This window comes from Scyliorhinus torazame, chromosome 29 (assembly GCF_047496885.1).
Source record: "Scyliorhinus torazame isolate Kashiwa2021f chromosome 29, sScyTor2.1, whole genome shotgun sequence".
NCBI lineage: Eukaryota > Metazoa > Chordata > Chondrichthyes > Carcharhiniformes > Scyliorhinidae > Scyliorhinus > Scyliorhinus torazame.
Window position 1 is genome coordinate 28,512,095 of NC_092735.1, and position 26,267 is coordinate 28,538,361.

Sequence of the window (26,267 nt, forward strand, 5' to 3'; positions counted from 1 at the left end):
ACCCCCACCCCCCGCACCCCACTTAAACGTGAACCCTGGGGGAGTGTGTGCAATGAGGATGCACAAGGCCTCAATTTTTCCTGTCCTCACACTCTCTCCATCTTCACTCTCTCTCTCTATTTCTTCCACATCTCTCTCTGTCTTTCCTCAAGCTCTCTCTCTTCCCTCTTCATTCTCTGTCTTTCCCTCTTCCCCCTCTCTCTCTCTCACGCAACATGCACACGCATCCCTTCTCTCTCTTTCTCTGCTTTTCCCTGCCCTGCTCCCTCTCTGTCTTTCCCCTTCTATTTCTCTCCCCTTTCTCTCTCCCACTCTGCCTTTTCCCTCCTCTCCCTCTCTATCTCTCGCCCCCCTTCTTTCTCTCCCACTCTGCCTTTCACCTCCCTTCCTCCTTCTCTCTCTGTCTTTCCCCTTCTCTATCTCCATCTTTCCCCTTTTATTTATCTCTCTCTTCCTTTCTCTCTCTTCCACTCTGCCTTTCCCCTCCTCCTACTCTCTTTCTCTCTCTCGCCACCTTCTTTCTCTCTCACACTCTGACGTTCCCCTCCCCTCCTCCCCCCCCCCTCTCTCTCTCTCTCCCTTCTCTCTCTCTCTCACACTCTGCCTTTCCCCTCCCCTCCTCCTCTCTCTCTCTGTCTTTCCCCTTCACTCTCTCTCCCTGCCTCTCTCATTCTCTCCATCATCTATTCCTTCATTGCTTCCCTGCACCCCTCTCATTTCTCACCGTTTACACATTCGCTTCGCTCCTAATCCTCCTCACACACGTTATTAACCCTTTGCGTCGCTCTCTGGCGAGGTCAGTTTATTGTGTGGTTAATCCATTCTCTCACTCAGCTTCGAGATTTCCAAGCGCAGTCATACAATTAATAAACCTTTAATCTAGTTTCAACGTTTTCCCGCTGTGATTGAAGACAAAGCTCCCCTGACACGCTGGAGTGGGAATTATCCCGAGGGATATGATCGCACTGGAATGAGCAGCAACATCTTCCCCACTCCCCACTCCCCTTATTATCCACATCCCTCTTGTAAATTGTTTCACTCTCTCCTGTTAACTCTTTCCCTGCTCTCAGTTCCAAGGCAACCTGCAACTGCAGAATGATATCAAATTGACAGCATAGAAATAGGCCATTCGGCCCAAATGGTCCATGCTGGTTCCTCCAACCCTCCTCCCACCCCTATTTGTCCTTTCCTATCACCGTTTCTTTCTATCCAGCTTTCTCTTCAGTACAGCGACCCCTGGGTGGGATCCTCTCAGCCCAGGACCTCAGAATCCCCGCGACCGGCGCGAATTGCGCCACGCATCTCCGACGCCGGCACGCGATTCTCCACCGAGCGGAGAATCGGCGCCATTGGCATTCAAAATGGCCGTCGTGAAAAAAGCCGAGTCCCACCGGCGCCGTCCACACCTGCTCTCAGCCGCCGGGAATTCGCCGCCGAAGGGTCGGGGGGGGGGGGGGGGGGGCGGCCTGTGGCTGGGGGGGCCTCCTTTCTTCCGCGCCGGCCCCTGTAGCCCTGCGCCCTGTTGCGTCGGGGCCCGGCGCGGAGAAGGGAGCCACTGCGCATGCGCGAACCCTGCGGCACACAGTTGGCGCCGGGGATTGGCAGCTGGAGCTGCGTGGGTCGCTCCAGTGCCGTGCTGGCCCCCCTGCAGGAGTCAGAATCGCTGCTCCTGAGGCCATGTTGACACCGTCGGGAAACGCGACGGAGTTTCCGACGGCGTCAACACTTAGCCTCAGGATCTTGCTCCCTATTTGCCTCAACCACTCTCTGAGTAAAGAGGCTTCTCCTGAATTTCCTGATTGGGTTTATCGGTGGCTACTAGTGGGGCCTAGTTTTGGTCTCTCTCAGAAGTGAAGTCGTCGGCCTGGATTTTCACCACTTTTGTTGGGAGTCCTTTCAAAAATGGTGGGCAGGTCCCGATTCCAGGATTTCCGGTCCCAATCCCGAGCTGTCTGAATGTCGGGAGAGCCTTTAAAGAGTGCGGGGGCTGGAGCCCCTCGAATTCCCGCGCTCAGCACTCCCGACCTGGCCGGCTCCATTGCGGATCTAGGGGGCGGGATTCTCTCAGCCCAGGCCGGGCCGGAGAATTGCCGGGATGGCCGCGAGTCACGGGACGACGCCCCGATGTCGATCCGCCGATTCTCTGGGGAGCGGTGAATAGATCATAGAATTTACAGTGCAGAAGGGGGGCCATTCGGCCCATCGAGTCTGCACCGGCTCTTGGAAAGAGCACCCTACCCAAAGTCCACAGCTCCACCCTATCCCCATAACCCAGTAACCCCACCCAACACTAAGGGCAATTTTGGACACTATGGGCAATTTATCATGGCCAATCCATCTAACCCGCACATCTTTGGACTGTGGGAGGAACCCGGAGCACCCGGAGGAAACCCACGCACACACGGGGAGGATGTGCAGACTCCGCACAGACAGTGACCCACGCCGGAATCGAACCTGGGACCCTGGAGCTGTGAAGCAATTGTGCGATCCACAATCCAAAGGTGTGCAGGTTAGGTGGATTGGCCATGGATTAAGGTTACGGGCACGGGGCGGGAGAGGGGGCCTGGGTTAGGGTGCTCGTTCGGACGGTCGGTGAAGACTCGGTGGGCCGAATGGCCCTCCTTCGGAACTGCAGGGATTCTATGAAATCCTACGAAAACCTGCCTCCTGGTACTCTGTCAGAAGTCTTGGATAGACTAAAATGATCAGATTATCACAGTGCTGTGTTTGGGACATAACAATGCGCAAATTCTCGGATGGGTATTCTACACTTGAGCAAGTGCTTAATTGTTTGCAATGTGCTTGGGAAAATACCCTGGCTAAATGGGATAGTATTTCTTCAATTATCTTCCGCTTTCCCTGATGTTGCCACGCTGATCTATCTCGGAGGAATATGGGGCGGAATTTTCCGACCCCCCGCCGGGATTTAGCGCCGGCGGGAATCGCGCTCGCAGCGGCCCCCCCCCGGCGATTCTCCGGCCCGCGATGGGCCGAGTGGCCGCCCGTTTTTTTTTGCCGGTCCCACAGGCATAATTAGAGTAGGTCCTTACCGGCGGGGCCTGGCGGCGCGGGCGGCCTCCGGGGTCCTCGGGGGGGGGACGCGGGGGGATCTGGCCCCGGGAGGTGTCCCCACGGTGGCCTGGCCTGGGATCGGGGCCCACCGATCCGCGGGCGGGCCTGTGCCGTGGGGGCGCTCTATTGTTCCGCGTCAGCCGCTGTGGTCCTCCGCGATTGCCGACGCGGAGGTGAACCCCCCCCGCGCATGCGCTGGAATGACGCCAACACATGCTGGTGCTCCTGCGCTTGCGCCAACATGCGCCGGTCGACGGAGCCCCTTCCCCGCCGGCCGGCACGGCGCAAACCACTCCGGGGCCAGCCTAGCCCCTGGAGGTGCGGAGGATTCCGCACCTTCGATGCGGCCTGTCGCCGGAGTGGTTTGCGCCACTCCTCGGCGCCGAGAATGCCGCCCATCAGTGTTCAATTCTGGTCGCCACACTACCAGAGGAATGTGGAGGCTTTGGAGAGGGGACAGAAGCAGTTTACCAGGATGTTGCCTGGTATGGAGGGCATAAGCCATGAGGAGGTTGGATAAACTCGGTTGGTTCTCACTGGAACGAAGGAGGTTGAGGGGAGACCTGATAGAGGTCTACAAAATTATGAGGCGCATAGACAGAGTGGATAGTCAGAGGCTTTTCCCCAGGGTAGAGGGGTCAATTACTAGGGGGCATAGGTTTAAGGTGCGAGGGGCAAGGTTTAGAGGAGATGTACGAGGCAGGTTTTTTACACAGAGGGTAGTGGGTGCCTGGAACTCGTTGCCGGAGGAGGTGGTGGAAGCAGGGACAATAGTGACATTTAAGGGGCATCTTGACAAATACATGAATAGGATGGGAATAGAGGGATACGGACCCCGGAAGTGTAGAACGTTTCAGCTTAATAATAATATTTATTATTATCACAAGTAGGTTTACATTAACACTGCAATGAAGTTACTGTGAAAAGCCCCTAGTCGCCACATTCCGGCGCCTGTTCGGGTACACAGAGGGAGAATTCAGAATGCCCAATTCACCTAACAGCACGTCTTTCAGGACTTGTGGGAGGAAACCGGAGAACCCGGAGGAAACCAACACAGACACGGGGAGAACGTGGAGACTCCGCACAGACAGTGACCCAAGCTGGGAAGCAACAGTGGGACACTGGCGCCGTGAAGCAACAGTGCTAACCACTGTGCTACCCTGCCGCCATGGGCAGCATGGTCGGCGCAGGCCTGGAGGGCCGAAAGGCCTGTCCCTCTGCTGTACTTTCCCTTTGGGGCACCCTCAATAACGACGCTTAGAGTGTAAACGGTAAAAAAGGCTTTAATAAACTGAGAACTAGACTGGTGCCGAGGCGTGTGCTAACAGCTACGCCGCCCACAAGACGGCCCCTTATGTATGGCTCCCAGATGGGCGGAGCCGGGGTTCCCCAGGGTTCCAAGCCCGGGCTTAAAGGGGACATCACCTTACATGATGTCAAGGGTACAGTGTTACAGTAACCGTTCATCACATTCACCCCCTGTTTAAAAAAGAGTCCGGCGGGGGTGAAGTGCCATCATAAGTCCATCCGTCTCGGTGGCCGGATCGTTGAGTTTTTCTGGTTTTATGCCTGCGTCCATCCTGATGTAGTTTAGTTTATTAAAATTGTGGTACCCTCAATAACGACGCTTAGAGTGTAAACGGTAAAGAAGGCTTTAATAAACTAAGAACTAGACTGGTGCCGAGACGGGTGCTAACAGCCAAGGCGCCCACAAGGCGGCCCCTTATATACGGCTCCCAGATGGGCGGAGCTGGAGGCGGAGTTCCCCAGGGTTCCAAGCCCGGCCCTAAAGGGGACATCACCTTTCATGATGACAAGGGTACAGTGATACAGTAACCGTTCATCACACCCTTGTTCTTTGATCTTTGAAGATCCTTTCCAATTAAAGAATCTTCTGCAGGCGCACAGTCAAAATGATTCTGTGTTCTGGCACAATCTTAAGCTGTTGTTCCGAGGACCAGTGAAGCAGCAAGGGTTTCTCTTAACGATCCTGCCGTCTTTCTCCCTCCCTCCTAAATATCAGCTCAGACGTCCCTCAATCTCTGGATAGTTGTTTTCTGCAAAGAAGCCCATTTCGGCTTAGCCCATTCAAGCACAATAACTCCTATTTGCTTTGCTACAATTCAGTGCGATTTCCCAAGGATCCCTTGCACAGAGAATCATAAGCCCTTTTCTTCTAGGCTCAGACAGTGCGCTCCAGCTCAGCGGAGCGGTGAGCATTTGCAACACAGCGGAATCTATTTTTAAAGCTGGTGGTTGGAGCAGAGGAGAGGTTATTCCCCCGGCTCCTGAAAATAGGCCCGTGGCCTGCCTTTCGATGTCTGACCCAGGGGCTGGGGCACGCTCCCTGGGCAGACGTCCCCCAGCGCCCCCCCCCACGACAACGCCTCGCTGAGGGAGTACCGCACTGTCGGCGGTGCCGTCTTTCCGAGCCGGAATGGCCACTTTGCTGACTGTGGGAGCCACCTCTGTGCAAATTGGCTGCTGTGCTTCCCTACGGTAACCCACTTCCAAAAAGTACTTAATTGGCCGCTAAACACCTTGGGGCATCCTGTAGTCTTGGAAGTGTTTGCGGGAATACCCCAGGAGTGTTCGAGGGGCAGGAATGAACCAATATTTAAAAGGGAGGGGTGGTCCGAGGAAGGAGCCAATAATTACAGGGGGTGGTCCAGGAATGAACCAATAATTATGGGAGGGGGGTCCCCCGCCCCCAATATTTACAGGGGATTCTGAGGAATGAGCCAATATTTACGGATGGGAGAATGGGGTGAGAACGGATGAGCCAATGATTACAGGAGGGAGGTCCTAGGAAGGAGCCAATAATTGCTGGGGGGGTCCTAGGAATGAACCAATAATTGCAGGGGGGGTTCGAGGAATGAGCCAATAATTACAGGGGGGTCCTAGGAATGAGCCAATAATTGCAGGGGGTGTCCTAGGAATGAGCCAATAATTACAGGGGGGGGGGTCCAGGGAATGAGCCAATAATTAAATTGGGGGGTCCTAGGATTGAGCCAATAATTACAGGGATGCACTAAAAATGATCCAATATTTGTGGGTTGGTGAGGGGGCCCCAGGAATGCGCTCATAATTATAGGGGGTCCTGGGAATGAACCAATAATTACAGGAGGTTGTCAGAATGAGCTACGAATTACAAGGGGTTCCTAAAAATGAGTCAATAATTACAGGGGGTCCGAGGAATGAGACAATCTCTAATGTAACGGGAGTGACATTCAAAAGGCAAAACAATCTCAAAATATCGCTGAAAAGAGAGACATGTTGCTGAAGCTTTTCGCCTGGCACTCATCAGGGCAAACACAAGGATGCCAAATTGCAAACGGTCACAATAATTTATACTGCAGGAGAAAAAGGTGGCTGATTGGCTGGAAAGTTAACTCTGATGGCCTGCGGCGTTGCCATGGAGAAAGCAATGGGGAACTATCAGCTCCCCAAGCTCCCGGGTAATTCAAATGAGGCGGACGGCTTGAACATATTCCTTTTGTTTGCAGGCAATGGGTCCCAGCGTGTGAATGCACGTCACTTCAAGCAAGCACAAATGAGCCTTACGAGCATGGCCAATTATCCTAAATTGGTTGTGCGTGTAGCCATTGGCGCACTCAGGGTTGTTCTGTGGGTGCTGCCCAACCACGGAATCACATCCAGCAGTAAATATATTTTTGGTCATATGCTTGTGGGTGCACTGGCAGCATTCAATGTATGAATGGGAGGGTAGAGGGGGCACCCATGGGTGCTTCTTGCCGTGTGCATCTCCCACTCTGACTGACTCTGCGTGCTTACTAATGGTGTCCTGCGTACGGGTCCTCTGCCGACACACCTGGAGAGGGTGAAACAGCTGGTGCAATGCTGCATGGTCTAGTCCCAGTGCGCATATTAAACAGATGCTGCCCGCGGAGATCAGCAGCTGATTCCTGAGGCCTTCCCACTTCAAGGAACCTCCATCTAACCGGCTAATGTTGTTAAGCAACAGTCCTAACAAACAATCTGCTGAATGCCAGTCCTTTTGTCGTCGAACATCTTTTACTGTTGATCGACTTCCTCAGGTTTTTGTCATTTGATTGGATCCATAAAGCGGCTCTGGCCAACACCACCCCCAACCCCCCCAACACCACCCCACCCCCACACCATCCCCCCAACACCATCCCCCACCACCCGTAACGCGCTTTGCAATCAATGACGCACTCCCGAAGCGTTGCTGTTAAGTAGGGAACATGGCAGCCAATTTCCACACAGCGCGATCCCACAAACAGCGACGTGATCATCTTGTTTCCGGAATGTTTTGTACGAGGGGTAACTTTTCGTCCGGGACATCTGGGAGAACCTCCCCTCCTCTCCCTTGGAACAGTCGCCTCCAGGATCGCTTCCAGGTGCCAGGACATTCAATTCTGGAATTCCGAGCCCCACCCTCTCCACCTCTGCATCCACCCCTAAGACGCTCCTGAAAGCTGACTTCTCTGACCGAAACTTTGGCTGCTCAACTTAGCATCTCCTCACTTTTATTTGTAGAATTCACATTGCAGAAGGAGGCCATTCGCTCCATCGAGTCTGCGCCAGCCCTTGGAAAGAGCACCCGACTTAAGCTTATGCCCTCGCCTCCATCCTATCCCAGTAACCCCACCTAACCTTTTGGATACTGAGGGGCAATTTAGCGCGGCCAATCCACCTAACCCGCATATCTTTGGACTGTGGGAGGAAACCGGAACACCCGGAGGAAACCCACTCAGATACGGGGAGAACGTGCAGACTCCGCACAGACAGTGACCCATCCCGGGAATTGAATCCTAGGACCCTGGCGCTGCGAAGCAACAGTGCTAACCACTGTGCTACTGTGCCGGTATGTGCAACCGTGTCATTGCAGCCCCCTCTTCTGAGATGCTCAGCTGGGGCTCCCTGATCGAACAACGCCCTCCCCCCCACCCCCCCGATTTAAAATGCACCAACGTCACCCGCAGGCTGATGGGAGTTTGAGAGCGAACCATTTGCCACCGCTCGACATCTAGCGCAACAGCTTTGCTGTCACAGCCTCAGGTCACGGCGAAACATATCAATTTGAATCCTTTAATTATTCCTCTTCCTGGCCCTCCTACCCTGCTGCTTCGTGCTAATGAGTCTCCTGTCTCAATGAGTAAGGTTCTTTCTCTCTCTGTCTCTCTCGCTCTCTCTTCTGTCTTTCTCACTCTCGGGCCCTCGGTTCACAAGCAGCGATGGGGCCTCCGCGAACCCCACAGTCAGCGGCGGCACTCGTTCACCTGCGAGATTTATCGGCGGGCCGTCTGCCCACGGAATCACCCAACTCCCTGGTCCAGCCCCCTCACCCGCCTCCCCCACGCGGGATGGCTGTCGGGGCCTACACCTAGTCCGCATTGCCGCTCCCGAACCTGCTTGTTTCATCGCACCAAGCGGCTGGGTTCCCTGGGCAGATCGGGAGATTGGAATGCCATTCAGCCCCTCGAAACTGCTCTGCCCTTCACTAGGAGGAGGGGTGATCCGATGGTGGCCTTGACTCCTCCTTCCTGCCAGCCCCTCCCCGTAAAACACTTGACTCCCTTGTCCCAACAAAATTCTACTTCACCCGACGCTGAATCTATTCGATGGCCCGGCCTTCAAGGTTCTTTGTGGGCGAGAACACCCACCCACTGAGAGAAGCAATTCCTCCTCCTCTCCATCTCAAATGGGAGACCCTCTTACCTGTGTACCCCTAGTTCTAGATCCACCCCGCGCCCCCCCCCCCCCCCTCGCCCGTGAGAGGAAACCTCCTCTCAGCATCCGGGCTGTCAAAGCGCCCTCGGAATCGTATACATTTCAATAAGATCTTCCCTCATTTTTATATCCTCACCCAGAGATATGCAGCCGGAACCTTGGCTGGCCTTGCCTTTCCCTCAATGAGGAACTGCGACACGTCACTGCATTGGTGAGGGGGCGCTGCACTGGTGGAAGTGGTGTCTTTCAGAGGGGATATTGAGGCGGGGCCCCCATCTGCCTCCTCAGGTGGGACGGTCCTCCAGCCACCATTTCAAAGAAGAGTTCGATATGAGGGGCGGCACAGTGGTTAGCACTGCCGCCTCACAGGACCAGGTCAGATTCCGGCCTCGGGTGACTGACTGCACGTTCACCCCCGTGTCTGCGTGGGTTTCCTCCGGGTGCTCCGGTTTCCTCCCCCAAGTCCAAAGGTGTGTAGGTTGGGTGGATTGGCCAATGCTAAATTGCCCCTTAGTGTCCAAAGCTGTACAGGTTAGGTGGGGTTACGGGGGATAGGGCGGGGGAGCGGGCCTAGGTGGGATGCTCTTTCAGAGGGTCAGTGCAGACTCAATGGGCTGAATGGCCTCCTTTGGCACTGAAGGGATTCGGTGATTCTATGATGACCGGGCCAATATTCATCACTCGATCAACATCACTTTGCAGTTGGTGGGAGCTTGCTATGCACTAATTAGCTGTCCAGTTACCTTCATTACGACAGGGACTGCACTTCATCTAGTCGCATTGGGACAGCTGGAGGTTATGAAAGGTGCTACATAAATGTAAATCTTTATTTCTTCAATGTGCATCTTAGTCCCATTGCCCGGGGTCACATCAGCTAACCAAGCAATCAGGCAAAAAATAATTTGCCTGATTAAACCCATTATAGAAAAGAATATTAAATGGACACAGGACCATTCAGTACATTTTTTGACAAATAGTGGGATCTGGCTCTTTTAATGGGATTAACTCCCGCTGGTACAAGCTCCCTTGACAAAGCTTTTTTTATCCGAATTCTTCACCCGTTGACAATCGTAGATTCAGAGAGTGGAATTTAACGGAGTGGATGGGGAGTCACACCCATCGGCCGGAAAACCGGCGGGGGCCCCGCGTGCCCCGGTTTGGGAAGGCTGGTCAAGTTAAAGTCACTCAGGCATTCAACAGGGCAGCATCGGGTCTTCCTCAGTGGGGGAAGGTCAAGGACCCCGTAGGCAGTCGCCCTCCCATCAAGAGCAAGCTACCCAGAAATCCTTCCTCAAATTGGGGGCAGCACGGTAACACCGTGGTTAGCACGGTTGCTTCACAGCTACAGGGTCCCAGGTTCGATTCCCGGCTTGGGTCACCGTCTATGCAGAGTCTGCACGTTCTCCCCGTGTCTGCGTGGGTTTCCTCCGGGTGCTCCGGTTTCCTCCCACAGTCCAAAAATGTGTAGGTTAGTTGGATTGGCCGTGCTAAATTGCCCTTAGTGACCAAAATGTTTGGGTGGGGTTACTGGGTTAAGGTAGGGTGCTCTTTCAAAAGACCGGTGGAGACTCGACGGGCCGAATGGCCTCCATCTGCACTGTAAATTCTATGAAACTATGAAATCGGTTTCGCACAGTGGGCTATACAGCAGGCTTGTAATGCAGAACACGGCCAGCAGCGTGGGTTCAATTCCCGTACCGGCCTCCCCGAACAGGCGCCGGAATGTGGCGACTAGGGGCTTTTCACAGTAACTTCATTGGAGCCTACTTGTGACAATAAACGATTATTATTGTTATTAAAATCCGTATTAAATGAGCTCCCGCTTATTCTGCGACTTTCCCCTCTGGTCCTACACCCTCCCACGAGTAGAAACATCCTCCCGACATTGACCCTGTCGAATCCCCTCAGAATCTTCTATGCTGGGAAACAGAGGTAAAAAAACGTTCTCCCCGTAACCCCTGCATTAAGGGGAACAATGCCAGCCTCGCTAACCTCGCCGCGCAACTAGAGTTCCTCATCCCCGTTACAACACCAGTAAAATCTCCCCTGCGCCCAGCCTGAGGCCTGGATATCCTGCTATAGTGTGTCACCAAGACCCGAGCACCCAATGACAGCTAAAGCCTCATCGGTAAACTGTGAATTACAGCTTAAAGGCCACCTTGTGCCTCGAACTGTGCGATGCTGCAATGTAGTCTTCCGCTTTGGCTGGGACAGTCGTGTCGCCGCCTTCGCTGCTGTTCTTGACTGCCCTCTCTCCGTTGTGGTTTTGCCGTCTCCCACTTTGGGGTGTATTCCCGGGGGGGCGCCCTGACCCAGCCAATGAGGCGGCGCCATTGGTCACGTTGAGCAATGGGTCCCACACGAGGGTCACCTTCAGGGAGTAATCTGCACGTCCTCCCCGTGACTGCGTGGGATTCCTCCGGGTGCTCCGGTTTCCTCCCGCAGTCCAAAGACGTGCAGGTTAGGTGGATTGCCGTGCTAAATTGCCCCTTAATGTCCAAAGATGTATAAATTAGTGGGGTTATGGGGCTCCGGGGGGTAGGGCGGTGCAGCGGGCTAGGTAGGGTGCTCTTTCAGAGGGTTGGTGCAAACTCAAAGGGCCGAATGGCCTCCTTCTGCATTATGGTTGTGGACCAATCAAAGACTGAGAAATGAACCCAGAGTCCGGATGAGAAAGAATCAATGTGATAAGACAGTTGTTAAGGAGCCTGAGGACTCTGAATGGCAAAGCACAGCTGGAGAGCATCGAGGAGGGGGGTTCCTCCGAAGAAGCATCAGCCCCAATCAGGTCAAATCCAGTTGGACTGGAGTCAACCTGGACTGTCTACCTCGGGGGTAACTATGTTGCCTAAAATTGCATTGTAACTCTTTGGGTTTTAAGCTTTGTGTTCGTAAAGATGTTGGAGATGCAATAACACGTCAGTTATAATTCTCTATCTCTTGGATGTAATACGGGGAGAGATCCATTGACAAAGATGATCCCACATCGCCCAGTTGCCAGGCACAAGGCCTCTTTTTGAACCAAACATTCTGCAGTGGGTTTGAAATGCTCTCTAAACAATTGATCGGATGCGTGACAGATAAGTGGGGAAAATGGGCAGAGTTTTTGCCCCAGGGTCGAAATCCTGAGGTTGGGTGCATATCTGGGCCAGATTACACACTTCCACTCCCTTCGGGCATGTACCCGGGACTACTATTTCCCATACACCCCTGGGCTGTGGACCCTGACGGAATTAACTCCATCTTGTTCACTCCCATTGCGCCTGGCATGCCCCCTTCTCAGCAGCGAGAGGCCAACAGTCGAACTTCTTGCTGAAAAACTGTCTCGAATCACGAAGGTGAAATGTCGCTGGAAACAGGGCCATGTTGTTGAAGCTTTCCATCTTCCACTCATCAGGGCAAACACAAGAATGCCAAATTTCAAATGGTTACAACAGTGCGCGAGTAGCTGCACTAACAACCAATTTAATCAAATCAGTCAGTCACGCACATCATGTGGCACATTTACACTCACTATAAGTGTAAGAATACAGTCGCCATATTCCGAGGTGACCATAGGCTGCTTTCCCCTTTGAGGGGGAGAGAGCTGGTGATCTAACCTGAGGGTCACCACACCTCAGGAGAGGGGCAAGGTTGACAAGGCGGGGCCTTCATGAGTAACCTCAGCCGGTACGGGGATTGAACCCACGCTGCTGGCCTCACTGTGCATCACAAACCAGCTGCCCAGCCAACGAAGCTAAACCGGCTCCCTTGCTAAAACGTCATGAATCCATGCAGGGGGCAGCACGGCGGCGCAGTGGGTTAGCACTGCTTCCTCACGGTGCCGAGGCCCCTGGTTCGATCCCGGCTCTAGGTCACTGTCCATGTGGAGTTTGCACATTCTCCCCGTGTCTCTGTGGGTCTCACCCCCACAACTCAAAGATGTGGTGGGTAGGTGGATTGGCCTCGCTAAATTACCCCTTAATTGGAAAAAAAATAATTGTGTGTACTCTATACATTTTCTTAAATGGGATCTTGGGCGAGATTCTCCGACCCCCCGCCGGGTCGGAGAATCGCCGGGGGCTGGCGTGAATCCCACCCCCGCTGGTTGCCGAATTCTCCGGCACCGGATATTCGGCGGGGGCGGGAATCGCACCGCTCCAGTTGGCGGACACCCTCCCGCGATTCTCCGGCCCGTAAGGGCCGAAGTCCCGCTGCTAGAATGCCTGTCCCGCCGGCGTAGGTTAAACCACCTGCCTTACCGGCGGGACAAGGCGGCGCGGGCGGGCTCCGGGGTCCTGGGGGGGGCGTGGGGCGATCTGGCCCCGGGGGGAGCCCCCACGGTGGCCTGGCCCTCGATCGGGGCCCACCGATCCACGGGCGGGCCTGTGCTGTGGGGGCACTCTTTTCCTTCCGCCTTCGCCACGTTCTCCACCATGGCGGAGGCGGAAGAGATTCCCTCCACAGTGCATGCGCGGGAATGCCGTGAGCGGCCGCTATCGCTCCCGCGCATGCGCTGCCCGGAGATGTCATTTCCGTGCCAGCTGGCGGGGCACCAAAGGCCTTTTCCTCCAGCTGGCGGGGCGGAAATTAGTCTGGCGCGGGCCTAGCCCCTTAAGGTTGGGGCACGGCCCCCCAAGATGCGGAGGATTCCGCACCTTTGGAGCGGCGCGATGCCCGACTGATTTGCGCCGTTTTGGGCGCCGGTCGGCGGATATCGCGCTGACACCGGAGAATTTCGCCCCCATTCTCTGCAAACTAAACAAATATGTTCAAAGCATTGCGCCATTTCTGAATTACCCGGGGGGAATGGGAAGCTGATAGGTTCCCAGATGCTTCCTCCGTGGCAACGCCTCAGCTAATCAGATTCACCTTATCAACCAAATGGCTGCCTTTTCTCCTGTTGTATAAATTGTTGCGATTGTTTGAAATTTGGCACTCTTGCATTTGTCCTGATAAGTGCAGAATGAAAAACTTCGACAACTTGTCTCTTTTCGACAACATTCCTGTTCTGTAAGACCAACAGGGGCGGAAGCCAGGTCACCCAAGTGAGGGCTGCAGGTGGCTTTGGAATTACTGACGGACAACTGCTCAGGTAACGACTGAGGGGAGAATGGGAATCCAAAATAAAAATAAAACTCGGACAGCTCTGTTTGGTGACGTAGACTGGGTGATTGAACACAGCAAATGTTAATGTTTTTGTTTTAAAAATTAATGATGAACTCAATATTTTCAGAGAGCTAACCAGGAATGTGTTAGTATTTGTGGGAATGTTAGCATCCGGGGCACTGGAATCTGCTACAATTCACCAGCTTTGGGTATCCATGGCCATTCTGTCTGTCAGACACAGTGCAGAGATTAATCGTTAGCTCTGCTGGACGCTCGCATCCATTCTGATTTTATCGTGTTCATAAAAGTGTAGGACTGTCAATAGAAAAAGCAGCAATCCCAATAGATGAGGTACAACTCCCTTTACACAGTCCCCATCAAACACTCCCAGGACAGGTACAGCACGGGGTTAGATACAGAGTAAAGCTCCCTTTACACAGTCCCCATCAAACACTCCCAGGACAGGTACAGCACGGGGTTAGATACAGAGTAAAGCTCCCTCTACACTGTCCCCATCAAACACTCCCAGGACAGGTACAGCACGGGGTTAGATACAGAGTAAAGCTCCCTCTACACTGTCTTCATCAAACACTCCCAGGACAGGGACAGCACAGGGTTAGATAGAGAGTAAAGCTTCCTCTACACTGTCCCCATCAAACACTCCCAGGACAGGTACAGCACGGGGTTAGATACAGAGTAAAGCTCCCTCTGCACTGTCCCCATCAAACACTCCCAGGACAGGTGCAGCACGGGGTTAGATACAGAGTAAAGCTCCCTCTGCACTGTCCCCATCAAACACTCCCAGGACAGGTACAGCACGGGGTTAGATACAGAGTAAAGCTCCCTCTACACTGTCCCCATCAAACACTCCCAGGACAGATACAGCACGGGGTTAGATACAGAGTAAAGCTCCCTCTACACTGTCCCCATCAAACACTCCCAGGACAGGTACAGCACGGGGTTAGATACAGAGTAAAGCTCCCTCTACACTGTCCCCATCAAACACTCCCAGGACAGGTATAGCACTGGGTTAGATACAGAGTAAAGCTCCCTCTACACTGTCCCCATCAAACACTCCCAGGACAGATACAGCACGGGGTTAGATACAGAGTAAAGCTCCCTCTACACTGTCCCCATCAAACACTCCCAGGACAGGTACAGCACGGGGTTAGATACAGAGTAAAGCTCCCTCTACACTGTCCCCATCAAACACTCCCAGGACAGGTACAGCACGGGGTTAGATACAGAGTAAAGCTCCCTCTACACTGTCCCCATCAAACACTCCCAGGACAGGTACAGCACGGGGTTAGATACAGAGTAAAGCTCCCTCTACACTGTCCCCATCAAACACTCCCAGGACAGGTACAGCACGGGGTTAGATACAGAGTAAAGCTCCCTCTACACTGTCCCCAGCAAACACTCCCAGGACAGGTACAGCAGAGTTAGGTTAGAGGTTAGACACAGAGTGTGCTGAATGTATTTCACCTAATGCATGAGCTGTCTGTACTGTCTATACAATGATGTGACCCATGACCTGGAAGTGATGATACGGGCTACTTCCAGGTACTGAACTGGAACCCCGGTGGGCTCCGCCTCGGGCTCCGCCCTCACCGGGGCCACCTATGGGTGGCACTCATTTGTACAGCCGACTCTGGCAGGCGTGTTCATGGATATTAAAGCCTAACGTTCGCTCGTTCTCACGGTCTCACAGTGAATTGACGGTATAACAATTTAATATCCATAGACAGCATCATGGAAGCCGCTCTAAAGCCAGATAAGCTTGAACTCGACACGCGCGCGTTGGAAGTCAAGGAGATCTTCGAACATTGGCTTCGCTGTTTCGAGGCCTACTTCAACTCCTCCACAACGCCTCCCACTGAAACCCTCAAGCTGCGGCTCCTCCACGCTCGGGTGAGCCATTGAACCTCCGTGATGATCGAGAAAGCGGCCACGTACGAGGTGGTGGTGGCAATCCTCAAGGCGCATTTCGTGAAGCCTGTAAACGAGGTGTACGCCCGACATCTCCTCACAACTCGCCGTCAATGCGCTGGGGAATCGCTAGATGAGTACCTGGAAAAACTGACCCTACTCGCGAGGAACCGCAGCTAACGGGATGTGACGGCGGAGGAACACATGAACCTACAGATCCGGGACACCTACGTGGCTGGGGTCCGATCGAACTACATCAGGCAGTGCTTGCTGGAAAACGGGACCACTGACCTGCGGGACACGGTAAAGTTAGCTACCTCGTTAGAAGTTGCCTACCAGAACCTCAGTGCATTCCCCGTGGACCCGGCGAACCCCTCATGGACGCCATTGTCACAACTCCTGTCGGACCCGACTATGTCGCGGGCCTCTGCCGCGCGGCTGCCAGTCCAGCCCGGGGAACCGCAGTGCTACTTCTGCGGTCAGGGTCAACACCCCCGGCAGAGTTGCCCAGTCCGCACAGCGACGTGCAGCGACTGTGGGAAAAAGGGGCACTTCGCCAGAGTCTGTCTGGGCCGACCTAAAGCCCAGAAATCGAACACTCACCAGGCCCGACCCGTGAACTCACAGGCCCGCAGACCCCGCAACGTGGCTGCGTGCCTGCCCGGAACGCCCCCTTCAGACGCGTCATCAGCCTCGTGCGACTCGTGGGGGCCGCCATCTTGCCCGCCGGCTCCAACACCGACCAACACGTGCGACCGATGGGGGCGGCCATCTTGGTCGCCATCTTCGACCCGGCCCGACACGTGCGACTCGTGGGGGCCGCCATTTTGTGAACATGACACCGCCGACCACGCTGGCTACCCGCAGCTGGGCGCAGTCACCCTCGACCAGTCGCAACCGAAGCATTTGAAAAACTCAATGATGGTCGTCCGGGTCAACGGGCACGAGACCCCCTGCCTTTTCGACTCCGGGAGCACGGAGAGCGATGTTCACCCTGACACGGTGAGGCTCTGCTCCCTTCCCATATACCCCGCATCCCAAACCATCTCCCTTGCCTCCGGAACCCATTCGGTCCAGATCCGGGGGTACTGTATCGCTAACCCCGCGATGCAGGGCGCCGAGTACGCCCGTTTTAAGTTGTACGTCCTCCCTAACTCTGCGACCACCTACTGCTTGGATTAGACTTCCAATGCAGTCACCGAAGCCTGACCCTACAGTTCGGCGGACCCTTACCCCCCTCACGGTATGCAGCCTCGCGACCCTCAAGGTCGCCCCCCTTCGCTCTTTGCGAACCTCACTCCCGACTGTAAGCCCATTGCCACCAGGAGCAGGCGGTACAGCTCGCTAGACATGGTATTTATCAAGTCGGAGGTCCAGCGACTGTTGAGTGAAGGGATCATCGAGGCCAGCAACAGCCCCTGGAGAGCGCAAGTGGTGGTCGTCCAGACCGGGGAAAAGAACCGGATGGTTGTGGACTACAGCCAGACCATTAACCGGTTCACGAAACTGGATGCGTACCCCCTCCCCCGCATTGCGGAGATGATCAACCAGATCGCGCAGTACCGTGTGTCCTCAACGGTCGATCTGAAGTCGGCCTACCACCAGTTCCCAATCCGCCCGGAAGAACGCCACTACACTGCCTTTGAAGCAGCCGGCCGACTCTTCCACTTCCTCACGGTCCCCTTCGGCAACACTAACGGAGTCTCGGTCTTTCAGAGAACGATGGACCGAATGGTGGACCAGTACGGTTTGCGGACTACATACCCGTACTTGGACAATGTCACCATCTGCGGCCATGATCAGCAGGACCATGATGCCAACCTTCAGAGGTTCCTCCAGGCCGCCCAACCCCTCAACCTCACGTACAACAAAGAGAAGTGCGTTTTCCGCACTACACGATTGGCCACCCTCGGCTACGTCGTGGAGAACGAAGTCCTTGGGCCCGACCCCGACCGTGTGCACCTCCTCACAGAACTCCCCCCTCCCCACAGCATCAAGGCCCTCAAACAATGCCCAGGGCTGTTCTCCTACTATGCCCAGTGGGTCCCCAACTACGCGGACAAAGCCCGCCCACTTATTCAAACCACCAATTTTCCCCTGACGGCTGAGGCCCGCTCGGCCTTCAGCTGCATCAAGGCCGACATCACCAAGGCCGCAATGCACGCGGTGGATGAGTCCGTCCCCGTTCAGGTAGAGAGCGATGCGTCAGACGTCGCCCTGGCCGCCACCCTCAACCAGGCGGGCAGGCCAGTAGTATTCTTCTCCAGGACCCTCCACGCTTCCGAAATTCGACACCCATCGGTCGAGAAGGAAGCACAAGCCATAGTGGAAGCCGTGCGGCACTGGAGGCACTACCTAGCCGGTAGGAGGTTCACCCTCGTCACCGACCAGCGGTCGGTCGCCTTCATGTTCGACAACGCACAACGGGGCAAAATAAAAAATGACAAAATCCTGAGGTGGAGGATCGGACTCTCCACCTACAATTACGATATCAAGTATCGTCCTGAGAAGCTCAACGAGCCCCCAGGTGCCCTGTCCCGCGGCACATGCGCCAGTGCGCAAGATAACCGACTTTGGTCTATCCACGATGTCCTCTGTCACCCGGGGGTCACCCGGCTTACCCACGTCATTAAGGCCCGCAATCTGCCCTTCTCCACCGAGGAGGTCAAGGCAATGACCAGGGACTGCCAGGTCTGCGCGGAGTGCAAACCGCACTTCTACCGGCCAGACAAGGCCCGCCTGGTAAAGGCATCCCGGCCCTTTGAGTGCCTAAGTATGGACTTCAAATGGCTCCTCCCCTCCACCAACCGTAATATATATTTTCTCACCGTCATCGACAAGTACTCCCGCTTCCCCTTCGCTGTCCCCTGCCCCGACATGACCTCGGCCACTGTAATAAAGGCACTGCACAGCATCTTCACACTGTTCAGTTTCCCTACATCCACAGCGACGGGGTACATCATTCATGAGCGATGAGCTACGTCAGTACCTGCTCAGCAAAGACATCGCCTCGAGCAGGACTACGAGCTTTAACCCGCAGGGAAATGGGCAGGTGGAGAGGGAGAACGTGACGGTATGGAAGGCCATCCTTCTGGCCCTCCGGTCTAGAAGTCTCCCCACCCCCTGCTGGCAGGAGGTCCCCCCCATACGCCACCCACTCCATTAGATCGTTCCTCCGCACAGCCACGAACGAGACCCCTCATGACCGCTTGTTTCTCTTCCCTCGGAAGTCCATCTCCGGGGTCTCGCTTCCACCTTGGCTGACAACTCCGGGATCTGTCCTTCTCCGGAGGCACATGAGGAGCCATGAGACCGACCCCCTGGTCGAGAGGGTCCAGCTGCTGCACGCCAACCCCCAGTACGCCTACATCGCACACCAGGACAGACGGCACGATACGGTCTCCCTACGAGATCTGGCGCCAGCTGGTTCCCCTGCCAACGCGCCCTCCTCCCCGCTGCCTGCAGCCACCCCCGTGCCCCTTACGCCCCCCCGGATCTCCTGCCGGCACTGCCGCCACCCTTGTCTACCCCCACCCCCCAACCGTCTCCGACACGCTCCAGACACGACGCCCCTGGAGTCACCATCGGCAACGACTGTGCCCGCCGCATCGCCAGAGCCGAGGAGATCTAAAAGAACGATCCGGCCTCCAGACAGACTGAATCTCTAATGATCCCACGTCACCCCCGCTGGACTTAATTTTTTTATCAGGGAGTGGATGTGGTGAATGTATTTCACCTAATGCATGAGCTGTCTGTACTGTCTGTATAATGATGTGACCCATGACCTGGAAGTGATGATATGGGCTACTTCCAGGTACTACACTGGAACCCCGGTGGGCTCTGCCTCTGGCTCCGCCCCCACCGGAGCCATATATAGTAGGGCCACCTGTGGGTGGCACTCATTTGTTCAGCCGACTCTCGCAGGCGAGTTCATGGATATTAAAGCCGAATGTTTGCTCGTTCTCATGGTCTCACAGTGAATTGGCGGAATAACACAGAGTAAAGCTCCCTCCACACAGTCCCCATCAAACACTCCCAGGACAGGTACAGGGTTAGATACAGAGTAAAGCTCCCTCTACACTGTCCCCATCAAACAGTTCCAGGACAGGTACAGCACGGGGTTAGATACAGAGTAAAGCTCCCTCTACACTGTCCCTATCAAACACTCCCAGGACAGGTACAGCACGGGGTTAGATACAGAGTAAAGCTCCCTCTACACTGCCCCCATCAAACACTCCCAGGACAGGTACAGCACAGGGTTAGATACGGAGTAAAGCTCGCTCTACACTGTCCCCATCAAACACTCCCAGGACAGGTACAACACGGGGTTAGATACAGAGTAAAGCTCCCTCTACACTGTCCCCATCAAACACTCCCAGGACAGGTACAGTATAGAGTTAGATACAGAGTAAAGCTCCCTCTACACTGTCCCCATCAAACACTCCCAGGACAGGTACAACACGGGGTTAGATACAGAGTAAAGCTCCCTCTACACTGTCCCCATCAAACACTCCCAGGACAGATACAGCACGGGGTTAGATACAGAGTAAAGCTCTCTCTACACTGTCCCCATCAAACACTCCCAGGACAGGTACAGCACGGGGTTAGATACAGAGTAAAGCTCCCTCTACACTGTCCCCATCAAACACTCCCAGGACAGGTACAGCACAGGGTTAGATACGGAGTAAAGCTCGCTCTACACTGTCCCCATCAAACACTCCCAGGACAGGTACAACACGGGGTTAGATACAGAGTAAAGCTCCCTCTACACTGTCCCCATCAAACACTCCCAGGACAGGTACAGTATAGGGTTAGATACAGAGTAAAGCTCCCTCTACACTGTCCCCATCAAACACTCCCAGGACAGGTACAACACGGGGTTAGATACAGAGTAAAGCTCCCTCTACACTGTCCCCATCAAACACTCCCAGGACAGATACAGCACGGGGTTAGATACAGAGTAAAGCTCTCTCTACACTGTCCCCATCAAACACTCCCAGGACAGATACAGCACGGGGTTAGATACAGAGTAAAGCTCCCTCTACACTGTCCCCATCAAACACTCCCAGGACAGGTACAGCACAGGGTTAGATACAGAGTAAAGCTCCCTCTACACTGTCCCCATCAAACACTCCCATGACAGGTACAACACGGGGTTAGGTACAGAGTAAAGCTCACAGAAGGGAGAGCGCGTGATGAGTTACAGCGTAATGTCAGAAATGGGCCTTGTTGTTGAACCGCAGTCTGACGTTTGATAAATCTGCAGACAGCTGAGAATCGCGTGGAGCCCGGGACAGACATTCTTCCCTAAAGCGCATCCGTGAACCAGATGGGATTTGAGGAAATTCTGATAGTTTCACCATTTCTAAAGCCAGCCTTTTGTCTCCTAAATTTATAAAAGCAGGAATCTGAATTCATATAGCGGCGTTTGGCTTCTGTGTCGCCAGATGAGTCGTCCAATAATGTAGGCACGAAAGTGCCGTAACGACCATTTAATTTTGAACCTTTACTTCACGTTTTGAGTCTGTATCCTCATTTTCTCTATGTGAAATGTAACAACAGACGCCCGGTGCCTTAAATATCATCCATCATCAATTAACTCGCTTCTCAGCATTCTCCTGAAGTCAGTTATAGTCCTTTTCACACTAAGCCATATTGTGGTATCAGGATGCTGATTACATTTAATCCATCGAAAGATGTTTCCTGAGTCCTTTATAATTGAGGACAAATTTACAAACCGAGAAAAGATCTGTTCCAACAAAGTCCTGTTGGAGAAATGGAGTGTTCGCTCCAGGCACTCTGTAATCTTAGATTTATTTATCTGTTTGCCGATGTGGGCATCGCTGGGTGCGTCAGCTTTTACTGCCCCCCCCCCCTCCTTCAGCTCCCCCTGCTAACTGAGTGCAGGGACCTCAGCCTGGGCAGGTCCTCCCTCTTTGCACCCCATCTGCAGAGCGCGGTGTCCACATTAGAACATAGAACATACAGTGCAGAAGGAGGCCATTCGGCCCAACGAGTCTGCACCGACCCACTTAAGTCCTCACTTCCACCGTATCCCCGTAACCCAACAACCCCTCCCAACATTTTTGGTCACTCTGGGCAATTTATCACGGCCAATCCACCTAACCTGCACGTCTTTGGACTGTGGGAGGAAACTGGAGCACCCGGAGGAAACCCACGCAGACACGGGGAGAACGTGCAGACTCCGCACAGACAGTGAACCAGCGGGGAATTGAACCCGGGACCCTGGCGCTGTGAAACCACAGTGTTAATCACTTGTGCTACCGTGCTGCCCACGAACATTGCCCAGGCACCGTCCCGTGTGAGAGCGGCAAGAGATGGGTGGGTGGATTGAGTGGTTGGGGTGGGGGAGTTTGGAGTCGGGGTGGGACAGGAATGGAAGCTCAAATTTCTTGCCTGTTGGAAAGAGCTTCATCTTAGGGGCGGAAGGCAATGCCCTCCCCCCATGGCAGGTTTAGCGACCGGGGGGTAGGGGGGGTAGGGCATTTAATCGGCCGGGAGAATGGCGGATAGGGATTATGGATCCCACTGCTCCCCTGTCTATTGATGCCCTTCGTTGGCCAACCACTCATACCACCACCAGGTGTATTGTGGGGGACCTCACCATGCAGAAAGGCACTATCTAGTCCTGTTTCCGAACATGGGGTTCTCAGGACCTGGCATGGGAAGTATGTGGGGGGGGGGGGGTGCGAGGGCTCTGAGGGCCACGCCCCTGCCCTTGCCGCTGATTGCGGCCCACCCTTCCCGCAGGACACCACTCTCAAATCTTACCTGGGGCCTGAATTCATTGGCATTCCTGGGCCTCTAGTGGAAGCAGTACCATCAGCAACCACTGCTTCCCTGGAGGCGCTGCTGACCAATGGAGCCATTGGCCATCCAGCCCAGACCTCCCCCCACCGCCCTCGACTCACTCAAGGTCCATGTACCTAGGGGAAGGTTTGCCAATGCACAGTTAGGGGCCTAATCGTACATTTAAAAAAAATAAACTTAGAGTACCCAATTCATTTTTTCCAATTAAGGGACAATTTAGCGCGGCCAATCCTCCTACCCTGCACATCTTTGGGTTGTGGGGGCGAAACCCACGCAGACACGAGGAGAATGTGCAAATTCCACACAGACAGTGACCCGGGGCCGGGATCGAACCTGGAACCTCGGCGCCGTGAGGCAGCAGTGCTAACCACTGCACCACCAGGTGGGGCGGGGGTGGGTGGGGGGGGTGAAGGGATGTCTCTCTCCAGCTGGTGGGCGAGAACCCTGTCACTTCCATTAAATACCACCCCCCCCCTTTTCCCCCCTACCATATTTTCAGAAGACCGCAGGAGCAAGGGGAGGCCTTTCGGGCCTTCGAGGGGGCTCAAGGTTGCAGCTGATTTACCTCAACCTCATGACTCCATCTCCATGTCCCTGAGTGCCTTCAACAGAAATCGATCGACCTTGTGTCCCCAATAAACGCAAGGACTGAACACCCCTGGGGTGGAGAATTCCGAAGATTCGGAACCCTCCGAGTGAAGGCATTTCTCCTCACCTCAGTTCAAAAATGGCCGCCCCTTTACCCTGAGACTCTGACTCTGTGTTGGAGATCCCCTAGGCCATGGTGGGGTGGGGGGGGGGGGGGACATTTTCTCAGCATCCAGCCTGTCAAATCCCCTTCAGAATGTTCTCTGCTTCGATGAGATCACCCCTCTCAATTCTTCTAATCCCTTCCCCGTGCCTCTCTGCATGTTGGCCAACTTTGGCGACTCACCCTGTTACAAGTGGTGAGTCGGAACGTAGCGCAGCAGCTGTGCTCCCCGTCAAGAGCCGCTGTCTGAAGGATGTTACTCGGAGCCTGTGCAAAGATTTTTCTTCAAACAAGTCATTTTGATGCCCCTCAGCAACTTGTTACTAATGGATTGATGTTCTCCTGGGCTGTTTCCGTGTTGTCTCTCTCTCCTCAGGCCTCGCATTTTATTTAAAGATAACGAGCGGGAGAGCGATGCCATGGGAGCCTCCCCCCCCCCCCCCCCCCCCGCCTTCCCAAGTCACCCCGACCACGTCGTTCAGCGACGGAGGCTCCGGAGGATGGGCAGAGGCAGGCACCAACCCGGGTGAAGGTCGGGTAGATGGCGGGTCGGGTTGACCAGGCGAATGGAGGGCGAGTCCCTGTCTGATAGGTGAAGGATGCCCGCCCTGGCTTGATTAAGGAGGAAGATGGTGGCCCAGTGGAATTGCCACTGGGCTGGTAATCCCGAGACCTGGAAGCTCTGGAGACCTGGGTTCAAATCCCGCCACGGCAAATAGAATCCAATTTTTAAATGTCTAATAATAATCGCTTATTGTCACAAGTCGGCTTCCATGAGGTTACTGCGAAAAGTCCCTAGTCACTACATTCCGGCGCCTGTTCGGGGAGGCTGGTACGGGAATTGAGCCCGCGCTGCTGGCCTTGTTCTGCATTGCAAACCAGCTGTTTAGCCCACCGTGCTAAACCAGTCTGGAATTGAAAGTCTAAATGATGACCATGAAGCTACTGTCGATCATCGTAAAATCCCACCTGGCTCACTAATGCCCTTTAGGGGAGGAAATCTGCCAACCTCACCCGGTCTGGCCTACATGTGGGCCTCTGAAATGGAGATGGCCAACAAATGCTGGGTCTGATCCCACGAGAAGGAGCAGAGATAGCATTGACATCGTTTCTAACAGAAATCTAGGATTTGATTGGTTCAGCAGAGTAGGTCAGTATGCAGGACAACAGGAGGGCAAATCACTGAGTGTCTTTAAGACAGAGAGAGAGGGGTTCTTGATTAATAAGGGGATCAGGGGTTATGGGGAGAAGGCAGGAGAATGGGGGTGAGAAAATATCAGCCATGATTGAATGGCGGAGCAGACTCGATGGGCCGAGTGGCCTAATTCTGCTCCTATGTCTTGTGGTCCAAGCAGAAGGACTTTATTTTACATTTATCCTTCAGTTTATGCCTTGGAAAGAATGGGCCTTCAAACCAATGCAAACCTCACTCGGGTTCAACCAATGACCCAACTTGCAACTGCACACTGTCAGGACGGGGTTAGAAAGACCAAGGATTGAAGAAGGGTGGGATGTTTCAGCAGACACGGCAAACTCCAGTAAGGTGACAAGAAAACAATGGAGGGAGAGAAAAGAGAGAACAGTAGATGCAAAGGGTGATGAGGAGAGAGTGGGTGGGAGAGAGAGGTGGGGAGGAGCGGGGAGGAGAGTGAGGTGGATAGAGGGAGAGGAGAGAATAGGGGGAGAAAAAGAGTGGCAGTGAGAGGAGAGAGGAGAGAGTGAGGGGGAGAGGAGAGAGTGAGGGGGAGAGGAGAGAGTGAGGGGGAGAGGAGAGAGTGAGGGGGAGAGGAGAGAGTGAGGGGCAGAGAGGAGAGAGTGAGCGGGAGAGAGTGAGGGGGAGAGGAGAGAGTGAGGGGGAGAGAGGAGAGAGTGAGGGGGAGAGAGGAGAGAGTGAGGGGGAGAGAGGAAATAGTGAGGGGGAGAGGGGAGAGTGAAGGGGAGAGGGGAGAGTGAGGGGGAGAGAGTGAGGGGGAGAGGACGGAGTGAGGGGGAGAGGAGAGAGTGAGGGAGAGAGGAGAGAGTGAGGGGGAGAGAGTGAGGGGGAGAGGAGAGAGTCAGGGAGAGGAGAGAGTGAGGGAGAGGAGAGAGTGAGAGGGAGAGGAGGGAGTGAAGGGGAGAGGAGGGAGTGAGGGGGAGAGGAGAGAGTGAGGGAGAGAGGAGAGAGTGAGGGTGTGAGGAGAGAGTGAGGGGGTGAGGAGAGAGTGAGGGGGAGAGGAGAGAGTGAGGGGGAGAGGAGAGAGTGAGGGGCAGAGAGGAGAGAGTGAGCGGGAGAGAGTGAGGGGGAGAGGAGAGAGTGAGGGGGAGAGAGGAGAGAGTGAGGGGGAGAGAGGAAAGAGTGAGGGGGAGAGGGGAGAGTGAAGGGGAGAGGGGAGAGTGAGGGGGAGAGAGTGAGGGGGAGAGGACGGAGTGAGGGGGAGAGGAGAGAGTGAGGGAGAGAGGAGAGAGTGAGGGGGAGAGAGTGAGGGGGAGAGGAGAGAGTGAGGGAGAGGAGAGAGTGAGGGAGAGGAGAGAGTGAGGGAGAGGAGAGAGTGAGAGGGAGAGGAGGGAGTGAAGGGGAGAGGAGGGAGTGAGAGGGAGAGGAGAGAGTGAGGGAGAGAGGAGAGAGTGAGGGGGTGAGGAGAGAGTGAGGGGGTGAGGAGAGAGTGAGGGGGTGACGAGGGAGTGAGGGGATAGGAGAGAGTGAGGGGGAGAGAGGAGAGAGTGAGGGAGAGGAGAAAGTGAGGGGGTGAGGAGGGAGTGAAGGGGAGAGGAGGGAGTGAGGGGGAGAGGAGAGAGTGAGGGGGAGAGAGGAGAGAGTGAGGGAGAGGAGAAAGTGAGGGGGTGAGGAGAGAGTGAGGGGGTGACGAGGGAGTGAGGGGAGAGGAGAGAGTGAGGGGAGAGG

The 26,267-nt window shown here is 54.7% G+C and overlaps 1 protein-coding gene across 3 annotated transcripts in view; it reads right to left on the minus strand.

Moving 5' to 3' along the window:
- The window catches only part of syt3 (synaptotagmin III), a 99,924-nt gene that overhangs the window by 61,765 nt on the left and 11,892 nt on the right, over positions 1–26,267 (minus strand). The gene's annotated exons all lie outside the window — the stretch shown is intronic.